We start from the raw sequence: 26,263 nt of genomic DNA, 5'->3' as shown, positions 1-26,263 counted from the left end.
AAAAATAATACCAAAAATACTCTGAAAGGTTTATTTCCAATATGTATTTAATGCATCTTAAAATGTGCACCTAGGGCACACATTTACAAAACCATTTTTTGATATCATTTGCAAGAGTTGAGGTGTTAGAGGTCAATTTTAACCCTCCACCCTAGGTTTTACAATCTATATGTTTTAACAAAAAAAAATAAAAAATGCAAACTCAAAATATATATTTTGATACTAAAAAAGTATTAAATATTCTTTAAACATGCTCAACGGTTTTTACTTGTTTTCTTTGTTTTTATACTCATCATAAAAAATTTTAATTAATAAAATAATATTCATATTGATATACAATCTCAGAGTTAGATATATTTAAAATTAATACGTGCATTTAGCCTTTTAACCCATCTTCTTCTGGTCATGTCTTTTATATAACTATATAAGGAAAGCGTTAAAGTGATTGTGCAAGACACTCCATTAGACAATGAGCTGAATTGGAAATTTGCATGGAACTATAGAGGTTTTACTTGAAGACAACGTGAAAAAGCCATATTTGATAGACCATGGCTTGGAATTTTTCATTGTCGAATAATTTTTTTTGACGGGATGAATTCTTCAAATTAATGGAGGAAAAGAGAAATTTTACAGCTCTAAACCATTGAATATCAGGAACATCCAAATTTCAACGGCTATAGATTGAAAAAATTCGATTTCTAAAATTCATGGACCTTGGCCCTTCAAATTTTCTTGTTGGTTTATTTAAGCAAGATGAGATGCTTAAATAGACCGGGATTTATTTTCTTCTATTTTCTTTTCTTTTTTTATGTTTTTTGTTTTTTTTTGTTTTCAATTTTTAGTGTTTTAAGTTAAAGTATCTTAATGAAACATAAAAACCATTGGAAACCCATGTGACTCACCCGAGTCATATCCGTAAAGTGAGAGTTGAGACTCAAAATGGGGATTTACAACTATATAAAGAACTTATGGGATTCACCAAAACCCTAGCCTACACCTAAAACCTCAAAGTAAGACCTAACTTTCTCCATCATAATCATTACTCTCTTGTTCCAAGGTTCTTATCTCACCCACAAACCCTAGCCCATATCTTGTTCTATCTCTATCTCTTATAAAAATTTCTAATCTCCATTAAAGGCTCCGGTGAGGACCAAGTTATTTTTCCCTAGTGAGTTGATTTTCTTGCTCTGATCTATAGTCTTTTCATATTGTTTAAGTTTTTGTTGTTGTTTTTTTCAACCAAACGCTTCTTCCACTGTTTAAAGTATTTCTTAATTCATGTACGACCAATGAATCCTGAACCTGATTAAGCCTATCAACTGTTCAAATTAGGATGAAAAAGTAGAACTTTGATGGTCAATGTATAATTTAACTACCAATTTGGTTTATTAATAATTTTTCTGTTAGTTCTATTTTCATTTTTTTCCAAAAGAAAAAACCTAGGGTAAATTACCATCATGATCATTTTAATATGACGAAATTCCGATTCCATCTCACTGTTCATTTTAATCCCCCAAAACATGATGATTTCACTAGTTTAATGAAGCGAGATAGCTACAACCCAATGGGATCGTCACTTTTATAATTAGTGAGATTGTCACTTTAAAAAACCTGCGATCTCGTTCTTCATGTTTTGGGAATTAAAATCAGCAGTTAGCATGAATGGGACTTTCATCAAAAGTTGATCATGTTTTGGAAATTTCTCAAAAATTATATATGGAGTTAAAAGTTGCTCTCCATGTTTCAAAAGCTTGTTTCACTATTTTCAGTCTAGATGTGTGTTTTTAATTGAACTATTTCTTAATTACTGTACTACCAATAAATCTTGAACCCGTTTAGCAGATTCAAGTGTTCAAATTAGGTTGAAAAAATAGAACTTTGATTTTTAAGATATAATTTTACTCTCGATTTTGTTTTTAATAAAATGTCCTTAGATATGGAGATATCTAGCAAAGATGCGTTTTAATAATGCCTAGGCTCTCTAGTTTTTTGGATCATGACCTTAGCACCAGTTTTAAATTTATTTACTTTTTCACTGTTGAAAAGTGTGATCTTTATTAAATTTTGTGTTTGTAGGTTTATTGAAGGATATCTTCATAAAATCCTTCAAGATGATAGAGCTAAATTGGATGATCTGCACTGCAATAATGAGGTCATTGGTCCGATCCCAGTTTATTAGCAAATGGAAGGTCAACAGGTCCTATTCCTTTCATTCAAATCAAGCTGTTTGTATGGTTTTGCTGGTATGGTGGATGTTTTCTGAAACATTGTTTTAATTCTTGTTTTCTCGTTATTTTATTTCAATATTCTGTAATTGTATTTTAAAGCATTTTTTTTTAAACTAATTTTTAAAGTATAAGTTTATTTTATTTCATTTAAAACTTCTTTTTTATTAGGTTTCGTTCAAGCTTTTGCGAAACCTGACATATATAAATATCCCACAACTGTTTTAAAATTTATGACTTACCCCATGGCACTTACCTTTGTTGGATGATTAAAACAATGACCTATGAGCCCTCATTTTCAACCTCAAGCCAAAAACTTTTGATTTTTCTTGCAAAAGTTGAGGATAATTTTTTTTTAACTCATTCAATACATCATCTTCGACTATTTAGGGAAGCCCATTTGAAAACACGGGGTTATCTCAAGTATTCACCAAAATGTATAAATCACCACTTTTCCTTACATATCAAACTTGAAAACATAGATATGAAATTTTGAAAATCTACAAATTATGCTGAAATATATTATTCTTATTATTTTTACAAATGTAATTGTTTGGATCAGATCCTTTTGCATCCTTTATATTTTAATTATCATTTTAGTGAAATCATTACAACTATCACGGCCATCATTATATTTTTCTTCAATCTTGTTGTCACCTTCATATTTTTATCGTAGTCACATGAAAATCACCACCACTATAGATCCTCGTTACCAAAAGAAAATAAGAGACGATTCTCAAAAAGAAACTAAAATTTTACTAATAGTCTGAATGATAGAAATTACATCTTTAACTTAGATCTTCAAACTCCTAACGATTCATTTTGTACTATGAATGCACTTACTAAAAATTGAAAACCTTATCCAAAATAGTGAAACTTTTTAAAAATTGTAAAGGTTTAATATTTCTAAGACTTCTTTATGTGTTTATCAAGATTTTAAAGTCACGAATACCTGGAAAATCAGTATGGAGATTACTTTGATCTTCTCCCCACAAGAGAGGAAAATCAAATCTACCTAAAAACTTTCTTTTTATAGTTTCTCACTCTAGAATTCTCTAAAATCACAGTGCTTCTCCAATCCCTACAGAATATTATCTTTCTGTTTAGTTTATTCAAAACATGAATAATTTTGTTAATTATCTATTTTCACATTCCTTGTGCAGATATTCTAGTGACCGATTCATCATTGAAAGCGATGACAACAATGACCTTGTTGACCACAAACCCACAATCCCTAACAAACGCAATTCTAATGAGGTAAACAAAAAACTTTTATTGTTTCTCATTAAAGTTAATTGAAGGAATAACTTCATAAAAGGCTTCAAGGTGATACAGCTAAATTGGATGATCTGCATAGCAACCATGAGGTCATTGGTCCGATCCCAATTTTTTAGCAAATCAAACCTAAGTAGGTACTATTCTTTTCATTCAAATTAAACTGTTTGTATGATTTTACTGGTTTGGTGGATGTTTTTTGAAACATTGTTTTATGTACTTCATTGTGGAATGTGACAGCAGGAAAGGAGAGAACCTCGATCGCTTCAACCCCCCTTTGATTATGAATCGGAGAAGCTAGTTGACTTCGATTACTCAAGTTTCCCAAATATAGTACAAAGGAGGGAAGCTTTTATGGATTTTATCATAGGAAGCAAACTGGAATTGATCCATTGGCACTCGTACAACCTATCATTCAATGGTTTCCTCCAGCACACTACGATGGTAGTGTCATCTCTCACCACTTAATTTAATTAAAGAAAGTAAGAGTTACTCTCTATCAACGTGACCGCTAGGCTTTGAGGAAAAAAACACATAATACTTATAGATCGTTCGTAATCTTTTAAAGATTAACATACTTTTTCCTAGTGTTACATTTTTCTTTGAATCCCTAACATCCCAACGATCATGTTGACATGGGTTGAGGCTAGCATTTCTAAAGAAAGTATGTATATTTTTAATAAATATAAATCAGTCCAACCAAATTGTACATTAGTTTGGAAATTTTGACAACTTTTTTATTTAATTATTTGTTCAGTTTTTGAAGTGTTGAATGAAAGTCAGACTTGGTTAATTGTTAAAAAATAAAAGTCAATTGATTTGGTTCTAGACTTTGCAAAACTTGACATATATAAATATCTCACCACAGTTTAATAATTGGTGACTTACCCTATGACTCTTTTCTTTGTTCGAAGATTAACAAAATAACCTATGAGCCCTCATTTTCATCCTCAAGCCAAAAGCTAGGTTTGCCTAAGTTATTTGTGCTCATTGGTTGTTAAGAAGAGAGACAATAGAAAATTTGAGTCATTCAATCAAGAGAGCTTCTATTGCCACACCAGAATTTGCTAATGCTACCTCAAGTGTGTTAATTCTTTGGCGATTGTAATAAATTGGGGTGGCATTAGCAAAAGTTGGTGCGGCAATATAATGTTTCTTAAACAGAGACCAAAATTTGAGGTTGAAGATAAGTGATTCTTGGGAAAAGAAATCAAAGGCTTTTTGGTAAGAGGTTGAAGAAGGTAAGGTTCTGATGCAGTGCAACAAGCCCAAGTGGGACCACAGATCTGGACGAGCGACGGATTCATAATAATTAGAGGAGACCTATTTTTTAATGAAAACGTTGAAATCTTCAAGATCCATCGACATATGGACTTTTTGTTTTTAGGCTCGATTCCTTTGTTTACACCACATTTTAGACGTTTTTGTTATTTTAGCAAAGTTTTGTTTTGTTAATAACTTTAGTTATAGGAGTTAGAATTGCGCATCGTCGATTCTCTTTTATGTCTAAGTTCAAGTAGTATCTATCTCCATCCCTAGGTCTTTTTTATTATTTTTAGTAATTTTTTCTATTCTGCCTTTTTTCATGTTCTTCTAGAAATAAGACTTCTTTTATATAAATATTATTGTAACTCCCATACGAGGGATCATCTCTGATCAATACAATTTATGGTTTTCAGAAACATTTCTCTTTATTTCCAATTGCTTGGTATTCTGTGTGAATCAACAAATTTTTTGATGCCCAATCGTTCGGTATTATTTTGAAAATCAACAAACTAATTGGAAGATTGTTCTTCGTCCTGCATCATAATGATGTAATACAACAAGCCCAAGTGGGACCACATATCTAGACGAGCAATGGGTTCCAAATAATTCGAGGAAACCTATTCTTGAATGGAAACCAGTCCCAAAGGGTCTTATGGTGGACATAATCATGTGGTCCCTAACGACTAAAGGGACGTTTTCTTCTAAATCAGCTTATAGTGCCTTAGTTGATGGGATGAATAACTTGGAGGAGGGTTGAAGGTATTATGGGGTAAAAATCGGAATCAAAGAATGCCTTCTACACTACGTCATAAAGCGCAAAAAAAGACGGCCCATGACAGTCATTTTTGAATAAAACGACTGCTTTATCCGTCGTAGAAGTTATCATTTTCAAATCAGTGGTTTTTTATTTGTGACTGATCAAAAGTGTTAGGAAAAACGGCTGTTTTAGAGAATTGGGAAAAATGACTGTTTTAAACAGTAGTTTTTTTTTTCTAAATTATAATAATAAAAAAACTGGATTTATAATTTTAAAAGATGGGATTAGCTCTGCATTCATAGATTTTCTTTTATAGGTAAAAAGCTTTATTAATGGGAGGATGAAAATGCATTTAACACTAAAACGAAGCATATTAACCATTTCAAATAAGTTCCCATCTAAACAAAATATACTCAAAATTCTCTAAACAATTTATACTAAAAGAAAACCAATCCCAGAACAACCCAGCAATCACCAGTTAACGAGCTGTCATTCACTGACATATCAATGTTGAGCTGGTAAACTTGAGGTGGGAGTGTTGTAATAGATTGAATCTGCTGCTTCGGTGATGGTTGTTGCTTGTGTTGCAATGCCCCTGTTGTGGCTGAGAGTGAGATTGTAGAGGCTGTTGTTGTTGTTGTTGTTACTGCAGAAGTTGTGAAGGTGTTACAGATCTCGAACCGAGATATCTCAATCTCTTTTTCTACCCCAAAAACAGCTTCCTTGAAATTCAAGACGAGATTATAAATCTCATCCTCACCATCCATTGCTCTATTTATGGAACCTCTCCCTCGAATAATGACTCTAAGAGATCAAAGGGATTGCTTAAATCCTGTTATAAGAAAGAATGGTTTATATAATTAAGTATATGCTGAGGTTATTTAAAAACTGAGAGAATAGACAATGAGCTTTGAAAAGTTGTGATAAATGTTTCCTCACTGAAAAGGAACTCATCCCCATGCCTCCCATTCCAACACCTTTAACACCAGCCTCTTTGTACTTATCATATAAGGGTTGTTTCTCATCATCTGACAAGACCTGCAGAACATGCTACATGTAAGTAGACCAAGTACGTGCAATCCATGTCTTGTAGACCTAACATGATGACTATGTATGGCTATTAACATGAGGTGATAGGGGCTGGTTTAATGGAAGAAAACGTGGTGACTCAGCTTATTGATGAAGAAAGAGAGAGTTGCAGGTTTTTGTGAAAAAAGATCTTTTCTTTTTTAATGGCAGCCAAGCAAAAAACGTGGAGCTCCTCCCCAAATCATCCCCTTTTCTATGATTTTATAGTGGTTCCCTAAACAAAAAACGTGGGAGAGAAGGTGGGAGGAGACGTGGGTTAGAGGAGTCTGTTGGAAAACAGAGTGATGGAGAGAGACTTGGAAAAGAAGAAGAAAAAGAAAAATATGGGTAGTTTTTTTTTTGAATAATTTACCAAAACGGTAGAGTTTTCAAAATTAATTCCGAAAACGGTACACTATAGCAATTAATTCCGAAAACGGTAAATTTACCGTTTTCGGAATTAATATTTTTTACCAAAACGGTAAAAACAGTAAAATATTTTTTTTTACCGAAAATACCCTTTTTTGTTTTACATATATATTTACAATTTTAACCTTAAAAAAATGAAAATCCAACTAAAAGGATTCACTCTCTTTCGGTAATCCAACAATCATATGTATTTATAATTTTTTTTTTTACCGAAATCAATTTTATTTTTATAATTTCAGTCAAAAAAATAAAAAAGGGCATTTTCGGTAAAAAAAAATACATTTTACTGTTTTTACCGTTTTGGTAAAAAAAATTAATTCCGAAAACAGTAAATTTACCGTTTTCGGAATTAATTGCTATAGTGTACCGTTTTGGTAAATATTCGAAATGTTGTGCATGTTTTGGTAAATCTGCCTTTTTTTTTATTATTATTTTTTTATTTTTCTTTTAATATGATAGAGGAGGCATCCCACACTACACGTACTACGGTAGTTTATTGTCGCTGAATCTTAATTGGTTGATTTTTTTTTTTTTTGAATTTGAATTTCGGATTTGTCAACATTTTGATTTTATATTTAAGTTTGATGTTTTAAATTAAATTTGAATTTTTGTTTGATTTTAAATTTCAATTGTTAGATTAACATTTAATTTGAATTTTGATTGGTTGTCGGTCGATTTTATTTTATTTTGATAGGTTGATTGGTTCGATTTTAATTTTGATTGGTTGATTGATTCGATTTAATTACTTTTTAATTGGTTGAATGATTTTTAAATTGATTTTAAATTTGATTTTGATTTTATATTTTAATTGAAATTTAATTTGATTTCTGATTTTAAATTGTTGTTAAATTTTGAATTTTAATTTGATCTTAGTTAACTTTTAGTTTAATTTTCAATTTGAATTTTATTTTGATTTTTGGTTTAAATTTGATTTTAATTTTCAATTGGTTCCTGTGGTTGAATTTTAGTTTGATTTTCGATTCGAATTTTATTTTCCTAGAGATCAAGGTTTCTATGTTAGAGTTGCATATTGAGGGGCAATTTGGTCATTTTTATAAATTTTTCTAAATTTATCTGTTTTCATCGATTTGGGTCTCGTTAGACTCAAAATCACATTCTGAGTGCAATGAAGGTACTTTCCAGATTTTTTGGGGGTTTGAAATTTATGAGGGCTATTTTGATGATTTTTTTTACAAATTTTTACAAATTTCTCTGTTTTCATCAATTTGGGTCACATTAGACTCGAAATCACATTCTGAGTGCAATGGAGGTACTTTTGAGATTTTTCAGAGGTCCGAAATTTATGAGGGGTATTTTCGTCATTTTGTTAATTTTTACAAATTTTTACGAATTTTAACGTGAAGTTTCTTTCATTCCCTATGTGGTTATTTCTTAGCGTAGCGTGATCTCTAAGTTATCATATTGTGTAGTGAACCTATGTGTACGTGCTTGCTAAGTCAAGCGTAAGATGTAGCGATCCTAAGTGTGCATAACTTTCTATGTTGAATCGTGACGAGTAAGGAGAATGAAAAGACTAGAAATGGAAGGAATTAAGCAGTATTCACGAGCCTTCGAATTCTTTTATACTCATCATTAGAAATTCACAACAATCAGGTGACGAATTGTCGAATTAGGGAGATGCAAAAATTGGGTGTCAACAAGGGGTATTATTAAAATTTTCTAATACCTATTGTACAGCTAGAGTTTACTATAAATTCATATGATGTAACCCTAATTTGACATATAGTGAAAATTCAGCTTGTCGTACTTGTGGATGTAGTAGGCATACCGTCGAACCTCATTAAATCTGTGTGTTTTTATTTATTTCTTGTTTTTCTCTTTTCGTATTATTCATCATAATTTTCGCACGTAGCACAACATATATCTACATACTTTAGGCCAACAACTTCAAAATTGTACCCTAACTTCTTCTCTTCAAAGTCAAAAGTTGCAATATAGAGAACAACCTCCCTTTCAACAAAAAACTACTCAAAATCTCTTTTCTAATGTGCCAACAAGACAAACCTTAAAACCTATTTCCAATATATCCAAAGAATTTACTGAAGAATTGCTAAATAGAACAACAACCTCGTCAAACAATCATATAATATACATAATTGATTAAAACATAATCTATGATACAAAATATATACATAAAACAAAGAAAAATAAAAAGAGAGGTATTACATATGGAGAGATGGTGAATCATTGGAATCAGAGAGAGAAAGGGAGAGATAGAGTTTCATGATGGAGAGATGGAGCTGAATCATTGGAATCAGAGAGAGAGGGAGAGATGGTGAATCGAGCTTCACCAAATAGAGTGCATGAGAGAGAGGGAAATAAAAAGAGGTAAAATTTTAGCCGCTTATAACTAAATATATTACCAGCAATTTTTAAGAGAAACGCCATTGTTTCATAGGTATTATCGGCACAATACAACCACCATTAAATCTCTTATTTTTTAAAACTTAATTGAGGAAATTAATGTTATTATAGGCATTTCAAAATCACCATTAACTCTATTTATGTATTTAAAAGTTAATCAAGACAATTAATGACGGTTCTAAAAAACTAGGGCTGTCAACGGATGCTTATTGGTTTGGATACAGCAATATCTGAATTCAAATTTGAAAATTTTATCTAACATCCGAATTCGAATTCAAATCCGACGGATGTTCTAAAACTCTATCCAAATTCGAATCAGATTATCTTATCGGATATAGGATAATATATGATTAGAAATCGAATAATTTATATTTTATAAAAACATAATTTTTCCTTATCCAATTGATTTTTCATTATTAAAAAAAACTTATTATATGTTATATTATTTATATAATAAATAAAATAAAATAACATATATTATATATTATTTCAAATCGGATATTATCGGATTCGAAATTTTAATATCCAAATCCGTATTCGATAAGGATTCGAATATATAAAACTATTCGAATTCGAATTCGAATCCGATATCCGAAATTTTCGAATAATATCCGATTTTTCAAATTCAAATTCAAATTTTCGACTATCCATTGACAACCCTATACAAAACACCGTTATTTGTATGGTATTACTAGCATTTACTAGCCGCTGTGATATGAATTTTAATAATTAATAAATTCAAAAAAATTATTGGCAGAAGGATTACCAACGGTTTAATGTTAAACGGCATGGTTTGGCTATAATTAACACCGTCAACCTTCCACTGTAAACATACCCTGTTTGGATTGAGAAAAGAGAAAATATGCAATTTTCTCTTCCTTTCTCCCATTTGGATTGTTAAGTGGGAAGAGAAGGAAAAAATATCGAATTTGGTTATTTCCAAAAGTGGAGAGCTGAGGAGGGAAGAGAAGAGAATGAAGTTTTGCATTCCAATTTTGTCCTCATTAGTTTCAAAATTTTCAAAAATAGGTAATATTGGTAGGCCATTGGACAGGCCATTGGGCAGGTTATTGGGCAAGTCATTGAGCAAGCTATTGGACAAGCCATTGGGCAGGACATCCGACAGGTCATTGGGCAGGCTATTGGGCAAGCCATCCGACAAGCCATTGGGCAGGCCATCCAACAGACCATTGGGTAGGTCGGCTATTGGGCAAGCCATCCGACAGGCCATTGGGCAGGCCATCCAACAGACCATTGGGTAAGCCATCCAATAGGTTTCATATCAAGACTTGTTTGAAATAGTCAATCTTTATCAAATGATAATCAACAATTACTCAGTGACAAACCTATGCCAATTGTATTCACATTTAAAAAAAAAAAAAAAACAAGGAAAGAGAGCTTCACCAATCGTGAAATTATGCTTAGTAAACTTTGGAATTGGAACAAGGCACGGAGGTAAGCAAGTTGAGACTCAAAGTATTTATCCCTATTTTTTTCTCAAACTTTATAAACCTATAATTTTACAAATTAAAAGCAAAAAATGGCTGCAATCACTTTTAATTTATAGTAATAAGTCCTACTCTCACCTTCACTAAGGCCTATTTTGGGTATTTAATAATATTAAGAACTTTAAAATTTTTGGTCATTAATTGCCATTACATATGCAATTATGTAATTTAAGGAGGGCATGTATAATAATATCATTTAAGTAACATTAGAATTATCTAGCATAAGCATCACATGCATTCCCCAAGCTATAATAGCTATTGTTGAAACCATGAACATATTAGAACTAATTCATTAACTATAAAAGATATGTATTTAAAAATTAATCGAGGTAATTAACGGTGTTTCTTAACAAACGACGTTATTTGTATGGTATTACCAACATTTTTAAACTACTATTAATTGCATTATAATAATTAATAAATTTAAAAATTATTAATGGAAGGATTACCGACGATTTAATAAACAATACCGTTGCTTCACGTGTATAAACGGCATAAGAAAACTGCTGTTAAATCTCTTTTTATGTATTTAAAAATTAATAGAGGTAATTAGCGGTATTTTTTAAAAATGTCGTTATTTGTATAGTATTACCAGCATTTGTAAACCGCTGTTAGTTGCATTTTAAGAATTAATAAATTTAAAAATTATTAACGGAAGGATTACTGACGGTTTAATAAATAATACCGTTGTTTTATGTGTATTAGCGACACAATACAACCGCCGTTAAATATCTTTTTATATATTTAATAATTAATTGACCTAATTAATGGCGTTTTTTTAAAAAGACCATTATTTCTATGATATTATTACCAGCATTTTGAAACCACTATCTAATAATTAATAAAGTTTAAAAAATATTGATGGTAGGATTACAGACGGTTTAAGATTAAACGCTGATGTTGGTCTGTAATTAACGATGGATTTTATAGTCGTTGTTGGTCTACAATTAACGACAGATTTTAGAAAATGCCGTTAAATTTCTGCCGTAAAAAGAAGTCATTTTTGTAGTGCTCCCATAGAGGATCAAATCGAAGTTTGACATGCTGAGGGTGCGAAAGACAATTTCCTCATACCAATCTCGATGTGTCTCATACATTTTCATGATGATGGTTTCAAGATTCTAGTTAGCTACCTCAACAGTAATCTACTTTGAATGCCCTGCTATTTTGAGAAATTCAACGTTGATATATTTCGTAACCTTTCCTTTAATTATGTGAGTAAATTCTGGCTTTATATGTGATGTTTCTGTTTCATAAGGCGAGTATCTATTTCGTGTTGGATAACACCCAAGTTTATACCCAACATATCCTCATAGGACCACGCGAACAAATCTTTTGAATTTTTTGAGTAAATTCATCACTCCTGGTATTCCTCTAGGGATAAGTTGATTCTAATATGAATTTCTTGGGAATTATTTTTGGTTCCGAGGTCAATGACCTTTACTTCCTCGATTAGAGGTTGAGCTCGACCTTTATCTTCTTGTTCAAGTAAATTGATTAATTCAAGAGGAGTTCCTCGTTAAAGGATCATCTCTTGAAGTAAGATTATTAGTTAATTTGTTGATGCGCTTGAGCTATTTTGATATTTTTTTTTCAATTAAATTCATATAGGATGACAGACACCATTGCAGACTCGACTCAACAGAAATAAAATAGCTAGACTTGATTGAAAGAAAATATGACATTGCTGAATTGATAAAAAAATGGACTCAAACCAACTCGTAAGACTCATGAAAAACTAAAGACAAGTACGCATAACGGGCTTGATTACAGACTGAGGACTAGGAAATTGTTTTCAATTGGTAGAACTGAGACATTATGATTTTCAAAGAACATCTAGCAATGTCGAGAGATTTTGGGTGGCTTGCCAGTCTTGAACTTCTTTTCAGATTATTTGCCTTCTTTCAAGATTTCTTTGTTCAAACTTCTTTTCCCTTGGCCAAGGTTACGTAATTGTCACCATCGAGCGTAGGTATTTAAAGATTTTTTCTTCCCAGGTCACATGTTCAAATTTGTTGCAATTGAGGGAGAAAGATTTGTGTTCTTTGACCAATGGATAAGGATTTTCTTCTTCTAAAGAGAACGATTCTTCCGAGTCCATTTGAGTTGAAACATAACTAACGATAGCATGGCTATCATATTAAGGAGTGATAAACAGTAGATTTCATCCGAAGTTAGGTTGAATGATTCAAAGTTAGTGGTAAGAACTTCATTAGGAAGTGTCAACAAGAAGGGGATTAGGTGGTTTACGATTGACTAGGCAGTTTAGGATTGACTGGGTGGATGAGGAGAACTGGGTCAAATGGGAGTTGGGTGTTGGATACCATATTCAAAGTCTGAAGAATTTGGTAGATAGGTAAAGGATTGGTGGTAAAATTTGGCTGTGTAGGGGCAAATATAGTAATTTTTTTGGCATTGATGAGGTCTTGAATGGTATGACGAAGAACAACGCAATGATTAGTAAGGTGGCCGTGATTCTGGTAAAACTCATAAAATAAATTTGGATTGTGAGAAGTGGGGAGCGGATTTGGTAAAGATCGAGGTTAGAGAGATGTATGAGCCCTTTCTTTAATAGTTTATGAAAAATAATGCTCAAAGACATACCAAGGTTAGTGAATCATTGACATGATTGAGGTTGATTGGGACTAGCTTTGTTAATAGGATAGGTAGCAAATTAGAGGGGTGTAGCAGATTTATTAGCTACACATAGACATGATTGGTGTTGGATTTAGAGTTGGTGAAGGGCTTTTTAGGCTTATTGTCAAAAGTAGTTGAAAGGACCCCAGAAATGAAGCCATTTTCTAGTTGGCTACCGGCTTGTAATAAAGACTCGAATGTGGGAAAGTATTGGTTGACTAAATGCGAGGCATACTCCTAAGTTAGATTCTTCAGGATGATGGCTACTTGTTCCTTTTTAGAAGGTCTATCCCACATTTGTGCAGCCATAGCCTTCAAACGATTGATGAAGTCGGTGAATGTTTCCCCGTTCTTTTGCTTAGTTGATTCTAAGTCCCTTTATGAGGTTTCAATTTCAATATTGTACTTATACTGGTACCAAAATAATTTTTACATATTCTCCCATGTTCTAATTGTAGATGGGTCTTGAAACATCAACTACCGTAGTGCCGATTCCAATAAAGTACGTTGAAAAACAATGTCATATGTTCATCATTGAGGCCCAAAATGCACATGTAACTAACATATACCTTGAGATTTGTTCTTGCACAACCTACCTGAAATCGCCTCGACCGACCGTTCGCTAAATAGCAAATAGTGGTCCGATTTATGTATCTCGGGGATTTGAAGAAATAGAAACTCGCCACCTAGTTTAGGTCTAGGAACCAAAATTAACTCCAAATGGATATGGGCCTGTCCACGGATCAGAGAGCAGGTTACGGGTTTCGGAAGGTGTTAGGTACCGAGCCCGTTCGATCGAGATAATCGGTTTCTACTACGATCCAAAACTAACCTATGGTCAACAGGATAAGACTATGGTCCAATCATCATCATCGATTTATGTCCGGTTTGCCAACGAATCTTATGGTTAAGATAATTACATATATTCTCGAATTTCGCATAAAGGAATCCCACAATTTAATAAAGCCTACGTGGCACCAAAAATTAATGGTTCAATTCGATCAGATTTTGAGGAGTACGAAACTGATTTAATGCCATGTACACAAAATTAGTGAATTGGCTCATTGACGACATTTCATCAAAGAAATTCGATTTTAAATCATTACGTGCATTAAATTAGTGAGTTGACCCACACATTTCTAATAAATCAAATTCGATTTTTTGAATTGTCATGTGTATTAAAATTAGTGAGTCGACTCACATGCTCAATTTCATAGGAAAATTTTGATTTAGGATTTCCAATATACACAAAATCAGTGAGTTGGCTCACATGCCCATTTCATAGAAAATTTCTATTTTAAACTTCCAATGTATCCAAAATCAATGAGTCAACTCAATAATTTTGATTAAGGAAATTTTGATTTTCCAATATTGTAACATGCACCTAAATCATTGAGTTAACTCATGTTTTTAACCAAAGAAATTTTGATTCTATGAATTGCCACGTGTATTAAAATCAGTGAGTCGACTCGCATGCCCAATTTCATGAAAAATTTCGATTTGGAACTTTCAATGCAAGCAAAAATCATTGAGTCAATCCCGTATACCCAATTTCATAGAATATTTCTAATGTACACAACATCAACGAGTCAACTCAGCAGTCTTGATAAAAAAAATTTTTGATTTTTTTACCCTCCACGTGTACTAAAATTAATGAGTTAATCTACACATTTTCACAAAAATTTGATTTTTTTTTTTTGTCACCACATGTACCAAAATCAGTGAGTTGATTAATATTAATGTTAGCGAGTTGGCCCAATAACATCATAAATCGATAAATTGACCTGATAATGTTACCACCTAATGAGCCGGTCCACCAATTTGATATTATCGAGTTGGTTCAGTCAATCTATCCACAAAAATGAGCAAATCGATCCACTAATATTTCAGAAATTTAAAGGTTGCCATTATTGCCACGTATACCCCAAAAATCGATGAATTAATTCAAATACATAAAAAATCAATAAATAATAAAGAATAAAATAATAAAAAAAAGGAAAAAGAAATAAATAAAATAATAATAATAATAATAATAAGGAAAAATTACCTTTGCCGAACAATTTCAAATGCTTGGGTTCCTTCAAAAAGACTCGAGATAACTTATGAATAATGCCGTGATCTTGCAAGCTTCTCCAACCAAGAAAGAAGAATGAACCTAGAAAAAGAGGGCCTATTGAATTTTTGTTGGAGAGTAAAGAACTATTGTAAACGTCGAGGACTTGAATGGAGGTGAGGCCGTTGTAAACGTTGATGGGGGATGGGGGCTATTGCCGCTTTTAATGGTAAAGAGATAGGGAAATTGAGGAATTAATGGAGGAGAAAATGGTGGATGATTTTAATGATGCAAAGAGGGAGAGTTGCAGGTTTTTGAGGATGGTAATGGAGAAGAAATGGTGGCTAAAACGTGAGAGAAAGTTGGGACAGCAAGGTTTTTCGGAAGTTTTGTTGTTGCAGATTTTTTTTATCTACCGAAGGCAGCAAAAATGAAAAACGTCCTCCCTTAACAGTTCTCCAAAATGAAACGTGAGAGAAGGAGAGATGGGCTGCTGTTGCTGATTGATGGTGGTTCACCAAAAAGAATGTGATAGAGGGAGAGATGGGAGATGAAGGAACAAAAAGAAAAAATGGTTGTTGCTGTTTTTTCCTTTCTTTAAAAAAAAAAAAAGCAAGGTTTTATAAACAGATTTGGAGGGAGGGAAATGAAGAACGCGGTTGCTATCCAACGTGGGGTGATGAGAGCAGTGGGAAAAGGGAGAAGAAGTTGCAGGATTTTTTTTTTAAATGTATATGGAAGGCAGCCACAAAAAAAAACGCCCCTGTTTTCCTTTTTTTTTTCCTCCTCCTTTTGTCGATCATGGTGGCTGATTATTTATTCAAAAGAGGGAGAGATGGAAGAAGAATTGGGGAAGAAAGAGGGAGAGAGTAGTGAGGACGTTGGGAGCAGTTATGGGAGAGAATGGGGTCATTCTCGTTGAAAAAGAAGATGTGGGAAAGATGGGTTTACCCATGTTTTTTTTTTTTTTGTTAAAAAAAAAGAAAAAGTGGAGATCCCATGTTATTCTTACTACGGTAGGCTACCGTCGTTGAGTTATGATTGGTTGATAAATTTAGTTTTCGGTTTTGAATTTTTAATTTATTTTTAATCCGATTTTGAATTGAATTTCGATTGGATTTTGTCAATATATTAATTTGATATTTAAGTTTGATGTTTAAATTTTAATTTACATGTGATTTTAAAATTTGATTTTTTTTATTAATTTCAATTTGATTTTAAATTTGATTTGAATTTTGATTTATTATTGGTTGTTGGTCGATCTTATTTTGATCGGTTGATCGATTCGATTTAATTTTACTTTTTAATTGGTTGAATGATTTTTTACTTGATTTTAGATTTGATTTTGATTTTGTATTTTAATTGATTTCTTTATTTTTAATTTAAAAGTAATTTTTATTTTGTATTTTAATTGAAATTTAATTTGATTTCCGATTTTAAATCGTTGTTAAATTTTGAATTTTAATTTGATCTTAGTTAAATTTTAGTTTAATTTTCAATTTGAATTTTATTTTTATTTTTGGTTTAAATTTGATTTGAATTTTAAATTAGTTCCTATGGTTGAATTTTAATTTGATTTTCGATTTGAATTTTATTTTCCTAGAGATCAAAGTTTCTATGTTAGAGTTGGATATTGAGGGGCATTTTGGTCATTTTCATGAATTTTTCTATATTTCTCTGTTTTCATCGATTTGGGTCCCGTTAGACTTGAAATCACATTCTAAGTACAATGGAGGTACTTTCGAGATTTTTCGGGTGTCTAAAATTTATGAGGGGCATTTTCGTCATTTTGATAATTTATTATAGATTTTTACAAATTTCTTTGTTTTCATCGATTTGGGTCCCGTTAAACTCGAAATCACATTTTGAGTGCAATGGAGGTACTTTCAAGATTTTTTAGAGGTCCGAAATTTATGAAGGGCATTTTCGTCATTTTGATGATTTTTTTATAGGTTTTTACGAATTTCTCTATTTTCATCAATTTGGATCCCGTTAGACTTGAAATCACATTCTGAATGTAATGAAGGTACTTTCAAGATTTTTCAGACGTCTAAAATTTATGAGGGGTATTTTCGTCATTTTATTGATTTTTACGAATTTTAACATGAGGTTTCTTTCAATCTCTGTGTGGTTATTTCTAAGTCTCGAGGTCGTAATTTCTTAGCGTAGCGTGATTCTTAAGTTATTACACTGTGTAACGAACCTATGCGTACGTGCTTGCTAAGTTAGGCGTAAGATGTAGCGATCTTAAGCGTGCATAACTTTCTATGTTGAATCATGACGAGTAGGGAGGATGAAAAGACTAGAAATGGAAAGAATCAAGCAGTACTCACGAGCCTTCGAGTTCTTTTATGCTCATCATTAGGAATTCACAACAACTTGGTGACGAATTGTCGAATTAGGCAGATGCAAAAATGAGGTGTCTACAGATGTCCCTTTTTGGCAGAGGGTGGAAACAAACTAGATGCCCAATCTATTATGGTAGATAGTACGACATCCAAATGCCAAAGCTAGTGATAGCTCATTTGACAGCCTAATTCTGCAATTTGTTAACGCGTCCAGATCCTTGAGGGTAACTTCTCCTTCGAAAAATGTCAGATCCTTGAATTTTGAAAAATTCCCCTTGACTAATGCGAATGCAATGCGAGTGCACGTGTATACCCATTGTGTAGTGATAATTTTCAAAATGCTCACCTCCATTATGTACATTCATGCTAGGAGGATAATAATCTTAACAATGAAAAACTGTGTAAGATCAATATAAAATTCAAGCAACGTTTGAAAAAAAGTAGGATAAAATTGAGTAAAATCTAAGCATAAACTGAGCATAATCCAAGCAGGTTTGAGTAAAATCTGAGTAAGGTACTGTTTGTTAAACTGAAAAAAATAAGCGCTGAATTTATATGCTAAAAAAGCTGTTTGTTTAGATGTTAAAATAGTGCTGAATTCATTAAAATTAAGCGTTGAATTTGCAGAATCATGTTTGTTACATATTGCTGAAAATTGATAAATTGTCTATTTTACCCTTACAATCATAGTATACATTGTTTGCATGTTTCAAATGCCCATTTCTTATCAAACACAATAAAATATATTATTTCTTATAAAATTAAAATGCAGTTCATTTTTAAATAAAAAAATAATACTAAAAATTTCAATTTCTAAATAATAATTTGTATTTATAAAATCTCAAAAATTTGAAATTAAAAACAAGAATGTCATACAAGTCACCAAAATTTAAAATCAACACATCCATTAAAATTTTGAGATCAACATTGTCATATAATCCATTAAAATTGAAATACAACAATATCATACTCAATAAAATAACATCATTTCATATATTTGCACTACTAAGATGATTTGCAATCTGATCTCGTAAGGTAATCATAAATGCTTGTTCAGATTGTCCAAACAACTCTTTCACGCCGAGATGAGTATATCCACCATTAGTTACTTCGAGAAAAATATCTTCATTATCGTATTGATAAAAAAACTCATCAATTATCGAAATTTTACGAAGAAAATTGTTAATTGCCATGCATGCAATTACTATGTTTCTTTGAGTAGGAAAAGAGTATGGTGCCATCCTTTTTAAAATTGGGAATCGCGCCTTTAAAACTCTGAAAGACCTCTCAATTACATTTCTCAGTCTGGCATGTGCATGGTTGAATATTTCCTCTTTGCATCTAAGACGTCCACGACGAAAATCACATAACCAATAACGCATATTACGATATGGTGCCATAAAACCTCGTGTGTGCGTGTAAGCATCATCAACCAAATAATATTTATCTACATCAAAATAAATACATCGTTAAATTAAAAATATATTTAGATACTCTATGAAATACTAATAATACGAGATGGAGGTATTGGAAATCTGTTTGCAGGATCACGAATAGTCTCCATTAAGACCCTTGAATCATGTGCTACTTCTTCCCATCTAGCTTGCACGTATGTAAATATCATATCAAAGTTACAAATAGCCATTACATTTTGATAGCATTCAGACCTTCCCCTTCCCCTGTAAGGAATTTGTCTATCCGATAGAATGCAAGTATGGATAAGTGTTCCATTAATTGCATCAAGAACACCCTTGTTAATTAATTAAAAAAATACATTACTACTAGGAAAAAATATAAACATAAATATAAATTTTCATGGGTAGAAAGTTAGGTACCTTAAATGTTTGTCTAAAATGTCGATGAGTTCGAATTTCTTCCATTGATTGATTCAAAGATGGTGATATGATCATTTTTTTGGAAAAGTACAAAATAGCTACTAGAACCTTATGGAAATATTTGTGGATTGTTTGCAATGAATGTTGAAATCGATTTTTTATTAGTCGATACCGACAATTATGACCCACTGTCATAAGAAACATTGCAATTATTTCCGGTATTTTCACATGTTTATTATTCACAAGCCATCCTCGTTCTTGAAATAAATGACAAAGGTTAACGAATGACTATTTTTCCATTCTTAACAACTCATAACAATTTGATGAAGGACCCTTTAAGAGTTCATCCACAAATTGTGCACCCATAAGTGTTGATACATTGACTATATCTCGAGTGACAGTCTGATATGTTCCAATATGAACTTCAATATTAATATTATTATAAGCTTCCGTCGTTGTGGTGTCATATTTACTGTTGCATAAATAATTTGTATACATAAAAAAAATAATACGATAAACAAACATTTCATAATCAAATATCCATTCAAAATAAGAGTGTTCCAACATTCAAATCTAAATAAACTCATTCAAAATAAAAGTGTTCCAACATTGAAATCCAATGACACCCATTCAAAATAAGTATTCCAACATGTCATAAACACGAAACAAACAAAATGTTCCATCAAAGACAAAAAAATTCACAAAACTACCACTAAGATCTCACATCTAAAAGCCTATGATAAGTTAATAGCATTAAGCCAAGACAATCGTAGTGTTGGATCTGCCAATTCCATCCAAATTGTCCTATACTCCTTTCCCTTAGCAAATGCATTAAGCGCAATATTGTAAAGGTGTCTTCCTTTCTCCACCATCGTCATTTCATTCAAAAATTTCATACAATCTTGTATCGAGGGTCCATTGTCTGTATCTTTCACAAGAACATCGATAAGTGCTTGAATATTATTTTGAAGATCATCTTTATCATTCTTTTTACGACGTTTTTTTGATGATGAAGTATCCACGTTTTCTTAAGGAGTTGATACATTAGGAACACTCTGTCCTAAAGATTCATCTTCCAAATGTTGTGATTCAAACTCATTAAAATTTTGTAGATCTTCTCCAACTTGAGATGATACATCAACGGGCAACCCTTCTCTATGTGGACCCCATCCAGTATTTCTCGTGGCCATTGTGCATTCAAATAATGTACATAACTCACGTGCAAACATCAATGGCTTATGACGATATTTTTTTGCTTTTGAATATTTCTGAGACACATTAGAATCATATTAAAAGTGAGTCCACTTATAATATTCTCAAGATTTATAAATATATAATAAAAGTATAGGTTTAGACATGCCTTCAAGTAGTCATCCCATCGTTCATTAGTCCAATGAATGGTATTTGTTTCTACATTGTATCCATGACCCTGTAGACACCTCATTTTTACATTCGCCTGATTAATCAACTCGTCAACCCGATCGCAACGATTCCCAATGATGGATGTTTATTCCATTGTTTTATTTTGTTACCAGATATGTTTCAGAAATCTAGATGAGGTATCTCGAACTGACAAAACCTTAGAAACCACGCTACGCTAGGAAAATATGACCCCAGAAACATAGAAATCATCATCTTGCAGACCCAAAAAGAAGCTTCACGATAAAAATCACTAAAAATTGATCAAATTACCAAAATACCCCTAACATCAAAACAACCCTAGAGCCTACATTACGATTAGGAAAACCCTTTCGAACACATAAAACAACAAATCGAAACCAAATAAATCACTTCGTCAATTTTCACAAATTTCAACAAAATTATGAAAATGCCCCTAATAAAGTTCACAACCATTTCACACAAAAAATTCCATAAATGACACAAAATAATATTTTCATTGAATTCCTTACGAAAAATTGATTCTAAAACATCCTAGAACATTAAAAATCGACTTAAAACATGAAAAGTCCTCTCCGAGGGAAAAACGGTAATTTCACAATTTTCATAATTAAAATTTTCGAAATTAATAAATAAAACATTAAATAATTAAAGTGAAACATTAATGAAATTAATTTAAAATTTTGAATTAAAAAAATCGATCAATCGGGTTTTCAAGTAAAATTGTTGAGGGTTCGTAAGATATTTCTTTAAGGACCCCTCTATTTGGGGGTCCAAAAGAATTAAAGTTATAATAGAGGGGGGTTCTTCAAAAATTTAAAGTCAATCAAGCAAGACTAAAGTCAAGGTATTAAAGTCAATCAAGTAAGACTAAAGTCAAAATTAAAGTCAATTAAGCAAAACTAAAGTCAAGATATTAAAAGTCAATCAATAAAGACTAAAGTCAAAATATTAAAAGTCAATCAAATAAGACCAAAAGTCAAAATCATAATAGAGTTCTAATTAAATAATAACTCTATTTAATAGAGTTCTAACTAAAATACAACTCTACCTAAAACAATTCTAATTAAAATACAACTCTATCAAAAACAATTCTAACTAAAATACAATTCTAACTAAAAGAACTCTAATTAAACACTAACTCTATCTAAATCAACCCTTAAAAAAATCTATAAATAGAGGTTCTCACATCCTATTTTCGGATCAGATCATAAACCCTAAGAGAAGCAGGTCTAAAAGTCCCCCCTAGCCTCCCATAAACCCTAGTTTTGGAGTTCCAACTCCTTACCTAACATCCCTTCTTCGATTTTAGCCTAAAAAACTCCTAAAAGTCCTTCAAAAACACCCCAAAATCCATAACAAACTTGAAGAATCCAGATAAGAAAACAAAGAGATACCTTGCCTCGGAGATCAGAAATCAAATTCGGAGATAGAACGAAGCAAGGAGTACGGTACAAGGAGTAATTTTTGTCGAATCTGAGGGAACAACGTCTTTGCTATCGGAGAGGTATAATTTCTTACTTTTTTATTGATTAGGTCTTTTTAGCAATGTAGTTCTATTTGGGAATTAGTAGAGACCGGCGTTTGCCGGGCGGGGTTGGTGCCTAACACCTTCCGACTCCGTAACGTGATCCCCGAACTTAGTTTCTTATTTTTCGTAGATTAGTTTCTTTTGCCTTTTAGAGTCAATGTTTGGTTCCTAGACCGTAATAACTAGGTGGCGACTCCCAAACCTCAAGGGTCAAAAGTGGATCCGCGCATCCCGCGGATCGAGGGCGCTTTCAGACCCGTACAAGTTGTAAGCCGCATCCAAATTCTATATTACTTCTTTTGATAATCCCATTGATTTTTTAGTTGTCTTTGCTTAAAAGTAGTCAAAAATTTCTTGTTCATTTCAACTATAATTCTATTCCATGATTGGGATTTTAGAGTCCCCCCCGATCTTCCATCACGGTTAACTTCTCAATACATAGATCAATAAAAAAATTTCTAACCCTCTCATCAAGCCAACACGCTCGGTTGCTTTAATTAGAATCCATATCTAGATGTAGTAGAAAAATAAAAATAAACAACTATAAAAATAATCCATATCGATGCCAATTATGTTCAAACATGGAAAATAGTGTAAATTACCATTCATAGAATAGTAGAAAAAATATAAGCACACCAAGAATAATTAGTAATAACTAATAAGTAATTTATAAGACCTAAATCATCTTGGCTACCCAAACATTTCAGAATCTTTAATGAGATCAAAGCCTTTCATATTCTTGACTAAACCTTAAGATCTATTGAGAATGTGTCCTTTAAGTCTGTTGAGAATGTGTCGATAAGTTCTTAGTTATGTTGTGTTGGAGATAAAGGCTGCATCAAGGTTCGAACAATGCCCGACTGATATGTTGTCTTGGTGTGCAATGACATCTTTTGGATGTCATTACATTTGCATATCACAAATGCAATGGGCTTTGATCAAGAAAGAAAGGTATTTGGGGATGGGTATTTGGCTACACCTTGTATGGTCAGTTGTAGAGAGGGGAGCTTTTCTACCATGGACTCAGAAGGTGAAACCATCAATATTTTGGCAAACTCTTTGTACTTATATATATATATATAATAAATTTATATTAAAAAATTATAAAAATAATTATTTTTAATTTAAATAAATGTATAAATTTTATAATTCTATTCGAAATTTCGATAGCATCTCCTCTTAAAAATGGATATATAAAATTTTCCTGATAAAGAAAATACATGTATAATTATAGACACCCCATTTTTGCACTCTCCTGATTAATCAACTCGTCAACCCGATCGCAAAGGTTCCCAATGATGGATGTTTATTCCAATGCTTCATTTTGTTACCAGATATGTTTCAGAAATCCGGATGAAGTATCTCGAACTGACAAAACTTAGAAACCACGCTACGCTAGGTAAATACGACCCTAGAAACATAGAAATCATCATCTTGCAAACCAAAAAGAAGCTTCACGATAAAAATCACTAATTACCACCCCTAACATCAAAACAACCCTAGAGCCTACATTACGCTTAGGAAAACCCATTCAAACACATAAAACAACAAATCGAAACCAAATAAATCATTTCACCAATTTTCACAAAATTTGACAAAATTACGAAAATACCCCTCATAAAATTCACTATCATTTCACACAAAAAATTTTATAAATGATAAAAATCAACTTTTTCATTGAATTCCTTACGAGAAACTGATTCCAAAACATCCTGGAACATTGAAAAATGACTTAAAACGTAAACAATCCCCTCCAAGGGTAAAACGGTAATTTCACAATTTTAATAATTAAAAATTTTGAAATTAATAAATAAATCATTAAATAATGTAAAGTGAAAAATTAATAAAATTAATTATTAAAATTTAAACCAAAAAATTTATCAATCAGGTTTTTAAGCAAAATTGTTGAGGGATCGCAAGATATTTCTTTAAGGACCCCTCCATTTGGGAGTCCAAAGAATCAAAGATATAATAGAGGGGGGTTCTCCAAAAATTTAAAGTCAATCAAGCAACACTAAAGTCAAGATATTAAAGTCAATCAAATAAGACTAAAGTCAAAATTAAAGTCAATTAAGTAAGACTAAAGTCAAGTATTAAAGTCAATCTCATAAGACTAAAGTAAAAACCCTAAATCAAAACCCTAATCTAAACTAATCAAGTCAATCTCATAAGACTAAGGTCAAAACCCTAAATCAAAACCCTAATCTAAACTAATCAAGTCAATCTCATAAGACTAAAGTCAAAACTCTAAAACCCTAAAGAAACCCTAATCAAACCCTAATGCTTCTAAAAACTTTATAAATAGGAGGCTCCACACCATATTTTCGTATCAAAGAAAAACTCCTAGAAAAAGTAGGTGAAGAAGCCTCCACAACCTCCCCAAAACCCTAATTTTGGAGTCCTAACTCCTTCCCTAACACCCCTACTCCGATTTTAGCCTAAAAAACACCCAAAAACCTCTCAAAAATATCCCAAAAATCCATAACAAATTCGAAGCACCCAGATCCAAGAAAGAGATACCTTACCTCGGAGATCAGGAATCAAATCCGGAGATAGAACGAAGTAAGGAATACGGTACAAGGAGCCGTTTTCACCAGATTTGAGGGAATAACACTTTTGCAGATCGAAGGTAAGTTTTTTTATTATTATTTTTTAATCTAGGTTTGTCATTCGCGATGTAGATTTATTTGGGATAAGTAGAGACCGGCAATGGCCGGGCGGGGTTGGTGCCTAACACCTTCCAACACCGTAACATGATCCCCGGATTCAGATTTTCTGTAGTAGATTAGTTTTTATCCGTTTTAGAGTCAGTTTGGTTCCTAGACCATAATAACAAGGTGGCGACTCCCAAACCTCAAGGGTTAAAAGCGGATCCGCGCACCCCGCGGATCGAGGGCGCTTTCAGTGGCGACTCCACTGGGGACTATTGAGGATCAAACTTGAAAAACCCCAAGTATGGGAGCATTGCCAAGATGACCTAATTTTTTTTTTATTTAGTTAGATTTATTTTATTTATTTTTTCTGTTTATTTATTTTTTTTGTCTTGATTGTAGATGATTTTGGGTATTGCATTTTTTTTTCCAATTAAGGATCACTTTTTGATGACCCCTAAATAATAAAAGATTCAAATTGACATATGAAAATGATGGAATGATGAAGGTTGGGACAGTAATGTTAAAACATTTTTACAAAATATTCTAGTGAGAATTAAGTCTGGGAATCTATTAATAAAACGTAGATCTCATCGAGTAGATTAATTTAGAACTTGAGTTCACTCAATTTCGTTATCGAAAGCCTTAGATATCATCGATGCAAGTTCAATCTGTAAATCTGGAATTGTTGTTGAATGAAAGTTGGGACAACAATGTTAAAACTTTTTTACAAAACATTCTAGTGAGAATTAAGTCTGGGAACCTTTAATAAAACGTAGATCTCATCGAGTAGATTAATTTAGATTCTGATTTCACTCAATTTCATTATCGGAAGCCTTAGATATCATCGATGCAAGTTCAATCTGTAAATCTGGAATTGTTGCTGAATGAAGGTTG

General features: G+C 32.2%; 1 long non-coding RNA gene across 4 annotated transcripts; it reads left to right on the top strand.

Moving 5' to 3' along the window:
- Positions 1–1,003: 1,003 nt before the first annotated feature.
- LOC147404717 (uncharacterized) lies at positions 1,004–5,072 on the top strand. Of its 4 annotated transcripts, none has more exons than XR_015177245.1 (5): positions 1,004–1,168; positions 2,077–2,243; positions 3,389–3,482; positions 3,561–3,633; positions 3,744–5,072. It is a non-coding gene; the product is annotated as an uncharacterized LOC147404717 (long non-coding RNA). The 4 variants fall into 4 exon arrangements; XR_015177244.1 differs by having other exon boundaries at positions 3,561–3,637; XR_015177243.1 differs by having other exon boundaries at positions 3,389–3,633.
- Positions 5,073–26,263: the final 21,191 nt, after the last annotated feature.

This window comes from Akebia trifoliata, chromosome 4 (assembly GCF_017979445.1).
Source record: "Akebia trifoliata isolate Shusen 1 chromosome 4, ASM1797944v1, whole genome shotgun sequence".
Lineage (NCBI taxonomy): Eukaryota > Viridiplantae > Streptophyta > Magnoliopsida > Ranunculales > Lardizabalaceae > Akebia > Akebia trifoliata.
Note: the sequence above shows the minus strand (reverse complement) of the source record. Positions and strands in the feature narration are given on the sequence as shown.